The 12,765-nt window shown below is 38.7% G+C and overlaps 1 protein-coding gene and 1 non-coding gene across 3 annotated transcripts in view; both read left to right on the top strand.

Moving 5' to 3' along the window:
* The window catches only part of LOC139943834 (AP-4 complex accessory subunit tepsin-like), a 226,851-nt gene that overhangs the window by 146,071 nt on the left and 68,015 nt on the right, over window positions 1-12,765 (top strand). For both annotated transcript variants that reach the window (XM_071940668.1, XM_071940667.1), the window contains exon 8: window positions 9,466-9,553. The gene's annotated coding sequence lies outside the window, so the exon portion shown is untranslated. The remainder of the gene's footprint in view (window positions 1-9,465; window positions 9,554-12,765) is intronic.
* On the top strand, window positions 6,961-7,033 carry Trnan-auu (transfer RNA asparagine (anticodon AUU)). The gene has a single exon. It is a non-coding gene; the product is annotated as a tRNA-Asn (tRNA).

Here is a 12,765-nt window from a genome sequence, read left to right as displayed (position 1 = left end):
CACATCGGTGTATGGGTAAAAACCAAAATTGAAAAGTCAGACTTGATTACCCACGATGAGCTCTACATACGAATTAATACGGAAGCATATTGCCGCCACATGAATAAAAAGAACACTTCATCTTATTATGTACGTACACGGTAAACCTGTCGTGTACCCACACGATAACTTATCGTGTACGCACATGATAAGTTTTGATGTATATGTACGTACACAATAAGTTTAAACTAATCATGTATGTACATAATACGTTAACATGTACACGATCACGTTGGACGTATCATGTAAATAAACACAATAACTTATCATGTACGAACACGATACATCATTACGTACATGTTAACGTATATGTACGTACATTATATGTCCAAACTTATGGTGCACGTACTGAAGAGATGTTTATCATTCATGTGGCGGCAATAAGCTTCCGTAAGTTATTGATGGCCTGAGCTGTATGATTTCATCCGGATCACATATCCCTCCACGGATCTATTGTTTAATGCATGTCGTCATTCATGTGCTGATGAGTGGATTTCAGTTTCACGTTTATCTCTTAAGCGCAGACAAGTGGGTATTTTGGTTTTAAAGGCAGTGGACACTATTGGTAATTACCCAAAATAATTATTAGCATAAAACCTTACTTGGTGACGAGTAATGGGGAGAGGTTGATAGTATAAAACATTGTGAGAAACGGCTCCCTCTGAAGTGAAGTAGTTTTTGAGTAGAATTAATTTTCCACGAATTTGATTTCGAGATTTTAGATTTGGAATTTGAGGTCTCAAAATCAAGCATCTGAACGCACACAACTTCGTGTGGCCATGGTGCGACAATGGTGTTTTTTTCTTTCATAATATCTCGCAACTTCGACAACCGACTGAGCTCAATTTTTCACAGGTTTGTTATTTTTTGCATATGTTGAGATACACCAACTGTGAAGACTGGTCTTTGACAATAACCAATAGTGTCCAGTGTCTTTAAGGATGGGTGCTTTTTGTTGAGGGTAGCTCAAAAGTGATTCAGTGGTTGTCTTGGAAATGGCCCCTTAGTCAATAATCTATCAAAGCTCTTGAGTCTTGAATATTGTGAGTTCTTTATAGAGGATTTGCGGTGCAGGTAGTACTTGATGGGTGGATTTTTTTCTTGGAAGGGACCACTCTGTCACCAGACCATTGAGTGTGTGGGGTGTCGATTACTACACACTTATAAGCAGAAACCTACAAGCGGGAATAAAGTGATGGATATAGAATATTGTTTACCAAATAATTGGGTATTTTTTACCTTTTTATTGGAATTTTTATTCTTTACCTCTTCATTGGAACTTGCGTGCCATAAGTAGGGGATATGGCCATTAAGTTTGGGCTCCTTTTTCTGGTGAACAGATGTTCGTGGTTAAAGGTGTTTGAACTATAGTCTAGACTGGTCCCCTATCTTTATCCGCAAGGATAAACACACTAACGTAATCAAGCCTGCAGCGAAGATACCTGCTGTCAATCCACAGCAAATATCATCCATGAATGGTCTGAGCTGTCATATGTTATGCAGTTTCTCATAGTCTCGGTTTGCTGAGAGAAGTTCAGTCACACCCATGGCGTATAAGGGACACTTACTGCAATGTTGGTGGATCTATAGGTATGACCCTCTCTTGATAATATAATATGACAGTATCGAAGTCTTATATAGAGCAAGTATCTACCAAACGAGGTACTCAAGGCGCTGAGTAGATACACATTTTCAGAAAGATAGGAATATTGCAGTGACTAATTCTGAGACCCAATTATTTAGCACCTTATAGGGGTTTATAAGGTGCTACGACACATACAGCAGTCACAGCCAGCCAGGAACAACGGGGCGAACCCTCTTTTCGATATTAAGGTGCACTGGGTTCTTTTACATGCGTTATACTACACATGGGACCAACGGCTTTACGTCCCATCCGAAGGACGAAGCAATGGTTAGTGTCTTGCTTAAGGACACAAGTGTCACGGCTGTGGATTCAAACCCACACTCTGCTGATCAGAAACACCAGAGTTTGAATTCGGTGCTCTTTTAACTGTTCGGCCACGACACTTCCACGTGAGGGACACTTACTGCACTTTTGGTGGATGTTTAGGTATGACCCTCTCTTGATAATTTTTGTCGCCAGCATTTTGAACCTGAAGTCTCAAAGCAACTAGTATGCCTCGTCAGGATTCAATGTGTCCTTTTTTGCCCTTAGGACTTGTCTAAAAGTTGTCAACATTTTGTTAGTTTGATGATTTTAATACACTGAGGTATAGATGAGATCAAATTGTTTCGATCCTATTAACGTTTCCTCTTGAAAATCAATGTCAGTCTGCATAAAGGGTTCCACTACTCCCTTTGAAAGAGAATGCCTTTTTTCTGACACTCCTTGCCATCAGGCGTGAGGCAGAGATAAAGCATGGGATCATCCAAGGTTCTAAAGATCTCTAGAGAAGCATAGCAGACCCTTACGGGAAGGCATGCCCTCCCACATAAGAGAGGAAGGTCTCTCGAGGCATGGCAAGGGGCGTACCCCCTGTCATTCGTGTGAGGAGATATTAAAGGTTTATGGGATCCCTGGGGGATTATTGAAGGTTTTTTCGGGATCCTTTGGGGATAAATAAAGGTTTTCGGGATTCCACGAGAAGACTCATCTTACTTTGAAGGAAAGGGTAAGGGCGGTCACTGATATGGCCACGGACGATGTGCAATGGGTATTAATCTTGTACAGCTCTTATTCTGGGAATCCACGAATGAATCTGCTTGCGTTCTGTGATCACTTGAGGAGAGGGACCATAAAGGCAGTGGACACTATTGGTAATTACTCAAAACAATTGTTAGCAAAAACCTTACTTGGTAACGAGTAATGGGGAGATATTGGTAGTGAAACATATTGTGAGAAGCGGCTCCCTCTGAAGTAACGTATAGTTTTCGAGAAAGAAGTAATTTTCCATTTCGAGACCTCAGATTTAGAATTTGAGGTCTCGAAATCAAGCATCTGATAACACCAAACTTCGTGTGACCATGGTGCGCCAAAGGTGTAGTTTTCTTTCATTAATATCTCGCAGCTCCGACGACCGATTGAGCTCAAATTTTCACAGGTATGTTATTTTATGCATATGTTGAGATACACCAAGTGAGAAGACTGGTCTTTGACAATTACCAGTGTCCAGGTTCTTTAAGGAAAGGTCTTAGCAGTGGAAAGAGAAGACATATTTTGCTGGGGTGAACTTCGATGCCTGGAGGCAGGATTTACGGCTTAGAGGATCCCATGTTACCATGGTTACCAAGAGCAGATTATCACGCCTGCATCTTGGAAAACTTTGCCGGGACAAAACGGTATGGCTAGGCCACTTCAGGGGAAGCTGTGTTGGTTTTGTGTCGAAAGGAATTTCAAGGATGGGATACGCTTCAAATCCCTAAGATCAATGGATAACATTCCTCACGAAGCTTCACAACGAATGTGATGGGTTTAAAGACACTGGACACTATTGGTAATTGTCGAAGACCAGTCTTCTCACTTGGTAAATCTCAACACACGTATAAAATAACAAACCTGTGAAAACTTGAATTCAATTGGTCGTCGAAGTTGCGAGAAAATAATGGAAGAAAAAACACCCTTGTCACACGAAGTTGTGTGCTTTCAAATGCTAGTGATTTCGGGTCCTCAAAGTCTAATTCTTATAAGGTCTCAAAATCAAGTTCGTGGAAAAAAAACTTCTTTCTCGAAAACTACATTACTTCAGAGGAAGCCGTTTCTCACAATGTTTTATACTGTTATTATTATTATGATTATATACTATGAACACCTCTCTATTGCTAGTTACAAAGAAAGTTTTTAGGCTAACAATTAATTTGAGTAATTACCAATAGTGGTTGGGAAGTTTGTATTGACGAAGGATGTTGAAAAACTTTTTGTAACTACACAACAATCTGAGATCAAGGTATTATCTTTTCTTGCTTTCTATATCAGAATTCTACAACTCTTGCTTTTTGTTCACTAGCACGCAAAACATTGTTAATTTTCCTCATTGCATTTATTCTGGTTGATGAGCATTGCAATGTTTGGAGCAATGCACTATTATCACAGATGGCACAATTCATATAATGACATATGACTATGCCTAAGGTAAATGAATGACTATAAGCCCTAGTAATGAAATAATTATGATTATCTGTGGGTTTTTTTGTCGATGTCCTTTTCGATAGATTCAATTTTGAGCTTTTACCTACTGAACCTATTTAAAATTAATGCATATAGCGAACATGTTTCGGAATATAATGAGTCAAACAACTGGTGGATTCCGTTTTCATTGATTGCACTATTTATTCAATTTGAATTGAATGAATGCAGAATAGCTTTCAATGAAGACTAGGTAGTTATAACGATCCAGTCTTAGTTTCTGCATGGATTGGTTTGTACTCTATCAAAACATATGTAGTCACGCTTTTGTGGTGTTATAAATCATTTATATGTAAATTATTAACTTTGGTTTGCTATAAGTACGCTTTTTCTGGATATTCCTACCTTCCTCTAAATTTTTACTCATCTATTTTGCTATAAATGGATATGTTTTTGTTTGTACTTGTTTATATGCCTCTGATTAATGTCTGGTTTGAATCGAAAGCTAAGGCGATCTCCCTTAACTAGTTTTGAGGAATGTATGTAATTTTAATCAATATAAATAATTATCGAACCAGGAAACAAACTCAATCAGTGCAGCTCAGAAACTAATTTTTAGAATTAGGCTAACCCCTAGACTTGATTCAAGTCTCATTCTCGTGTGAGAGGTTCCTAAGCAAGTCACCCCAACTTACTATAAAACAACACGTAGCATTACAGTGCGCGCTCGCCGTCAAAATGTGGTCCCGAGAATGGGAACAGGTTTGGGAATGCAGAGCATCACAACACAGTAGTTTCCTTGGGATGGCACGGGATTGGGAGTCAAGTCTAGCTAACCCTAAGCAATGTAGCGGGTGAAGCGATATTCATGCACTATACCCACTGCTTCGTGAGACCTTTGGCTTTGGGCTCGTCTGAAGGACAAAGCTATTATGGTAAAATGTCTTACATCATGACAAGGAAAACAGGCAATGTTAAAGAGGAAGCTTGGGTATGCGGCAATGAGCCAGGGAGATAAATATAGATCAAACCCATACCTAAGTAGCCTGGAGCAAAAACATAGCCCGCGCTGCCTTTAAAGGTAAGACGTTTGGTAATCACTATTAAAGTCACCTGGAAGTGGTATTTTTTTTAAATAAAGCTTTTGTCACTAAAATATGTGTTTTTACGAGAGGAATGTGAATACAAAGTTAACTAAGGTTTAAAAATATTAGTTTTGATTGTATTTACAAGTTTACGAGTAGGCCCCGACCCGAGAGGGCGCTGTTCGTGACGTATTTCAAGGCGCGATATTTGAAGAGAAAATTTGTAGTCAGGCCCCCGTACATTACGTCTGGGAACATGGCACATCAAAACAAATTTAGACACGATTTTACACACATACGTACATTGAAACTTGAACATGTTGAACGCCTAGTGGTTTTTACAAAAGCTATTGCTGCTATTTTTATTTAACTATGCGACTTTTTAGTGACCAAATGGGTTGTAAGATGTATATATAGAAATACGGCCACGGAGCAGACTGCACGCACGCACTATGGCTGCTGTTTAATGTGCGGACGGTCACATAGGACCTGCACGCACGGTGAATCGCATGCGGTACCAAAAAAAATCGTGTCACTTGGCAAAAGCTAAAAACATACCCTCAAAGTTCAAACTTACCCGAATTTTTTCACGTTTAGCAAATGCTCCTCTGGGTTCGTCACGTCTTTCAGATACCTTCTTCGATTTCCCACTAGCTGGAAAAATTGTTGGGACGGCGTCGTGTTTAAGAATGGCTCTTCTCGTCATGTCAAATGAGTGGTGTATCCCGGATTCGAAGCACGACGGCTCGAAGTGTTCGCTGCATAGCGCTGAAAAAGACGTCGGACCGGACCACTTTGCTCTAGTTAATCTGACTTTCGTAGCCCACAACCGCCTATACTTGGGATCTGCAGGAAATAGATGAAGACTGACCCCATCTTTATTTGTTTTGCTGCATCCAGCAGCAATACACCTGGCCGGAAAATGCCAGAAAAAAAACTTTTTTCGCAGCGTACAAACTCACGTCTTAGAATTACATGTACTTTTGCACGTGTGTTTATCTACGCATCGAGGCAAAGTCTTCCTTTTCCTACGTCACAAAAGGGGTAGGCGGAGTCAACCCCCAAGCACTTAATTAATTGTTTTAACATATAAATCGTGACAAACAATTACTCAAAAAATTGTTTTATTGTTAATAAACATATACTCTTATGTTTAAAAGAAAAAAATCCTATTTCCAGGTGCCTTTAAAGTTGAACACACCTGGAAATGACCTTTAAATGTTTCTATAGACTATTTGGTTCAAAAGTTAAGGGTATCTTTACATAAGACCAGGCGGACTGGCGGCTATTTTGAATTTGACCTCTCAAGGTCATCAGAGGTCAAATCTGACTTCCGTCCACATATAAACATGGATCTTATGGTCAAAGCTAACTATGCTAGAAGTTTCATGCTTTTCTCAAAAAGTGCACTAATTTCTTGCTAAGCCGCTGCACTGATACAGCAGAGTTTGATATAGTATAAAGCATTTTAAGAATGATTTCACTTCGAAGTAATGTGGTTGTGTAAAAATATATAAGTTTCTATGCACCAAAATTATCAGATTAAGTATTCCCATTTAGGGGTTATCCTGCGTGGACACAACTACTCCGAATGTTCAGATATCCCCCCCAAAATGCGACTTATACCTTTGCGACTGAATTTTTCACATGTTAGTTTGATTGTACACATCTACATTTATAAAACAATCGAACGGTAAAAAAAATATATATATATACAAAGATATTGACAAAATTGGGAGACCACCAACATAGGGCTAGATAGCTCAGTTGGTAGAGCACCGGCACATTAAACCGGAGGTCGTTGGTTCAAATCCCGCTCTAGTCAATTTTTCTTTGTTCAATCCTAAATCATTTAAAAATGCACCCAGTCAGTTTCCCTTGTGGTTAATTATTTGATATATATATATATATACATATATATACTCTGCCTTTAAAGGCAGTGGACATTATTGGTTATTACTCAAAACAATTATTATCATAAAACCTTTCTTTATTACGAGTAATGGGGAGAGGTTAATAGTATAAAACATTGTTAGAAACAGCTCCCTCTGAAGTGACGTAGTTTTCGAGAAAGAAGTATTTTCCACAAATTTGATTTCGAGAGCTCAGATTTAGAACTTGAGGTCTCGAAATCAACCATCTAAACGCACACAACTTCGTGTGACCATAGTGCGACGAGGGTGTTTTTTCTTTCATTAATATCTCGCAACTTCGACGACCGATTGAGCTCAAATTTTCACAGGTTGGTTATTTTGTGCATAATATGTTGAGATACACTGTGAAGACTGGTCTTTGCCAACTACCAATATTGTCCACTGCCTTTAAGTACAGCCTAGGTTTGTGATACCTTGCAACAGTTAGGCTCTTCTTTATAGCACTTTGGATACCATATTAAAAGTGCAACTCCATTATATTTTAAATCAAATTAAGATCTTTGAGGAAACGCTTATAGCTGACACTTTGATGTTTTTTTTCCGGGATTTCGAGCACGATCCATGTGATTATTGGCAATTCAAATTCAAAATTGAGTGCCGCGGGGGACAGTATTCTCGAACATGTCATTATTCCTGGTACTAATGTTTCGAAGGACATTTCGAACCGTTACACTCTTGATTGTAATTCGTTGTATGTGCTTATATTCAATGTGATTGGAATGTCAATGATAACGTGAAGCGTCTATTTCAGGACTTCATGTATATGGAGACAATTTTTATACTCGAGTATTTATTGATGTTTAAATGTAAACAAATTGCTGTGTATTTGCAAACTGGAAAAGCATTTGGTGGTTTGACCTTGACCTTTTATTAACAAACATTTAAGGCAGAGATCATAACAAATAGAACGATTGATCTTAATCAAACGAGCAATGTTTTCATTGTAACTTCTTGTTCAAAAGCAGGGTATACTTTTAGCAATTGTCACAGACTATCCTCACTTGTTGTATCTCAACATGCATACAAACAAAAATAACAAAAACAAACCTGTGTAAAATTGGCCTCGATTGGTCATCGAATTTGCAAGAAAACGCCTAAGCAAGGCTTCAAGCCTGAAGCCTTTCAAACTGCCAATGTGGCGGCAGATAATGTGTTACCCTTTATTGCGCTCTCTGTCGTAATATAAAGATATGCTATTATACAACGACACTATCAGATGAAATATTTCACCAGTGTTTTTAGTCCATGATCTTCCATGCAATGACGTTGATAGTCGATATCAATTCCATTGGTTGGTATCAATGGTCTTGTTTATACCAAGAAATAGTACACTACAATAAGGGAGTTAAAGGTATTCACAAGATGTCGACTGCCTCCCTTGCCACGCTGTACTTAATAGTGCATTGATATTTAGCGGTTAAAGCTTGTTATGGGCACGGGGGCGCCCTTTTCATTGGATGGGATCGATCTGGGGAAGATGAAGGGATTTATTTCACTGGTACGTGGCTTCTTGTAGTCGACACAGGAAGCGTTTAGTCTACCTCATTCCAAACTGGTTATCAATCATTACTCCATACTTCACTGGGCAATTCAAACCGTCGTAGGTGGAGACAGCGGATGGGCTGGTATGGCCAATCTCAAATCACCCTTACTCATGTATTATGAGCTCTGTACTCGTATGTACCGTAGTCCCAACCGATTTTATATTTTCCGTCCATGTAGTGGTTAACAAAAGCAGGACAGTTCTTTTCAGAACTGAAAAGTCTCCGAAAATCTACTCCGTATAGAGAATCCTCGCCGAATTCCGAAAAATCTTCTCCTCGACAAGTTCTTAAAGAAACAAGTCTCCCAACCCAGCAAGAAGATATATATATATATAAGTGTTACCGCTAACAAAATATACAGTATTATTTAAAGTTAATTACTCAAAATAATTATTAGCATAAAACCTTTCTCAGTGACGAGTATTAGGGAGAGGTTGATGGTATAAAGCATTGTGAGAAACGGCACTCTCTGAAGTGCCATAGTTTTCGAGAAAGAAGTAATTTTCCACGAATTTGATTTCGAGACCTCAGATTTAGAACTTGAGGTCTCGAAATCAACCATCTAAACGCACACACCTTCGTGTGACAAGGGTGTTTCTTCTTTCATTCATATCTCGCAAGTTCGATGACCGATTGAGCTCAAACTTTGCCAATTACCAATAGTGTCCACGGCCTTAAATGTCACACAACAATGAGTATTGGTATACGTATTACGTACTTACAAGCACCCTTATATTTTGCATGTGGTAAATAAACAATGGTGACATTCTATTCAACAGTTTGCGAAATCCTGTCATCAGAAAAATGGCTTCCGAGTTTGATGTTACTACTTGAGTGCTCTACCAAACCGGATAAGTTGTTGAAAAGGTAACAATATCTTTTTAAAGCAGTCATTAGTTTGTTTACTGGAAATTGTTGAACACATTTTATGTATATTTATTTGTCTCTTGTATCTTGTCTCGAACAAGCCATCGTGGTGATGGGGAACTTTCATTCAATCTTATTAGATGAGCAACAAATTGTTGTACTAGCTTGGATTTAGTCACTCAAACGAACAACCATGGCGCTATAAGTGACATCTGAGACACTATGTAAACTGTGAACCAATAATGTACGCTCGCAAAGCCAAAAACTGTATACATTACAACACATAGAGAAAAATACCAGCCTTAAAGGCAGTGGACACTTTTGGTAATTACTCAAAATAATTATTAGCGAGTAATGGGGGGGAAGGTTGATAGTATAAAACATTGTGAGAAACAGTTCCCTCTGAAGCGACGTAGTTTTTGAGAAAGAAGTAATTTTCCACGAATTTGATTTCGAGACCTCAAGTTTAGAATTTCAGGTCTCGAAATCAAGCATCTGAAAGCACACAACTTTGTGTGACCAGGGTGTTTTTTCTTTCATTATTATCTCGCAACTTCGACAACCGACTGAGCTCAAATTTTCACAGGTCTGTTATTTAATGCATATATTGAGATACACCAACTGTGAAGGCTAGTCTTTGACAATTACCAATAGTGTCCACTGCCTTTAAAGCATTCCATAGATAATGTTACCTGTGACACCACTTTTTGTCTAAACTGCCTCAGAGCGTAGACTTCCTGCAGGCACGCAAGATTTATACACACCACAATGCAGAAGACATCCAATCTAATCAGTTATGTAGATTGCACTGTTTGATTATTGGCAAATGTTGATATCTCATAACGGTTACTATAGTACGCAAAATGACCACCGTATGTTTTGCCTGCCAGAAAGGCCCTGGATTGTACACGGTCATGTGTTACACGTCTTGTTTGGCTTTAATACCCTAAACGTGTGGATATGCACTGAATAATATTCAGTGCATATATTATATGTTCACTGTGAGCATAGAGTAGGAACAGAGCTCTGTGCTACGAAACAAGTGCATGTTAAAGTCCACTCTAGGGTAAATATTATGACCGAAGTGGACAATGTTGATGTCAGAAGCAGTCCAGGGCCCAATTTCATAGAGCTGCTAAGCACAAAAATTACCAACAAAATGTTTATTTGTTGCATATTGCTTGTTACTAGTAATCAGCTGTTGTTTGCTTAAATCCTGAAAACCACATGGAAATTTTGTTGGTAATCCTATTATTATCAAGGAAGAAAGCCCATGCCAAGCAAATTTTCGTGCTTAGCAGCGCTATGAAATTTGGCCCAGCTGTGACTTAGCTGTTGTCATTCAGAACTCAGTATGTACAGCTGAGTAGAAAACTATACGGACCCCTGAATAGAAAGACGCTGTCCAAATAGCAACCAGTGAAATTCGATTTAGGTTCAGCGCCTTTGGCCATTGGTCGTTTGAGTGACGTTGTCAAGGGAAGCACCCTACATAAATAATACTCAAGATACTACATGCTCTTCGATTTTCTTCAGATGTTCGATGGTCCAGGATAGGCTTTTATCGCGTGACTGTTTTATTGGATGTTAAGTTTGAATGTTCAAATGCATTTTATTTGATTTTATTTGATTTGAATTTGATAAAATACGGCAAGAGCATGACCAACAAATATTTACGGTTAGTAATAGGAGAACACCACGTGTAGACTATGACAAATTACCAAATCACAAAAAAAAACGCAAACAAACCATACAATGGCGAAGCAAGTCCCTTTTTCATTTGGGACGGAGGCCAATTGCCATTTTTCGACACAACTGCTGTACAAGTTCAACATACACTATAGCGCACAGCTTGCAACAACCTCTCTGTAATACTGCAATTAATTGAACCTTTTGAACATAATATTGTGGTTGCTATGAAGGGAAAATTGGTTGTTAAATTGTCTAAGTTAAGACTCGATTCCTTGTTCTATACGTGTTGCTGGATGCACTTGTCAACTGAGACCCGAAGTGCCGACTGAGAACAAACATTGAATGATATAGGGCTACATTGAAATTTACTTCCAAGCAAAAGCATGCAGGATACCAGTCACAATTAGTGAATCAAAATTACATTTTTGTATTCGCTGTTAACCTTATTCTACATATATTTGGTTTGCGGTAACACCATGTGTGTATCTACTTGCCAGGTAGAGTTTGTTCTTAGAGAACTGTCTTGCTTTATTCTACTACCGCGGAGTAGATGTTCGGGGGTTAGGGAGACTTCTCAGTTCTGAAAAGAACTGTCCTGCTTTTTATCTACTACCTGGGCGGATGGTATAGAAAATTGGCTGAGACTACTACTTTAGCTTAAAGGATCGTGATTAACTGTTCTACCACGGAATCAGTTCTTAAATTGGCCTTACTCTAGCAAGCATGTTGCGCTCAGCTACTTTAATGTGTTTAACTTGGGCCACGTGTCACCACTCCCATGCTCGCAATAACAACCCATGTTAGTTGTTTTACACAATGTTGTTTCACAAGTTGATGTTTTTTGATTTACCAAATGGGGATACTGGTCTTTGCCAATTGCCAAAGTATACCCTTCCGTTATCAAAGGCACATAATAACTGACGAAACATCAAACAAATACACTTTTATATTAAACACTCAACGTCACACAAAGTAAGGCATTAACAACTTTTCTTTGTGTACATGTTGATATAGCTGTTGCAATAAACGCCTGAAAGTAGAAAGAGTACTCTTGAAAAGGCTCCCTGTTGCAGTTGCATCTCCATCATGTTTCCACATTAGTGTCGTTATATCATACACGGTGAGGAAGTTCGCTGACACTGTGTATACCTTAAAGCCAGTGGACACTATTGGTAATTATGCACACACAAAAATCAGCATAAAACTTACTTGGTAACGAGCAATGGAGAGCTGCTGATAGTATAAAAACATTGTGAGAAACGGCGGTAACGTTTATAATTTTCGAGAAAGAAGTAATTTTTCCACAAATTGTTACCCTTGTTATCTCGCAACTTCGACGACAAATTTAGTTCAAATTTCCACAGTTTTTTTTTTTTATGCATGTGTTGAGATACACTTAATGAGAATACTGGTCTTTGACAGTTACCAAAAGTGTGTAGTGTCTTTAATTCAGCTTGCTTGGCCAGATCGTGGTCTCCTCAATCTCTACCTTAACTTCTCAAGAGAGATTTGCTGAACAT

The sequence above is a fragment of the Asterias amurensis genome, chromosome 11, assembly GCF_032118995.1.
Source record: "Asterias amurensis chromosome 11, ASM3211899v1".
NCBI classification, from domain to species: domain Eukaryota; kingdom Metazoa; phylum Echinodermata; class Asteroidea; order Forcipulatida; family Asteriidae; genus Asterias; species Asterias amurensis.
Note: the sequence above shows the minus strand (reverse complement) of the source record. Positions and strands in the feature narration are given on the sequence as shown.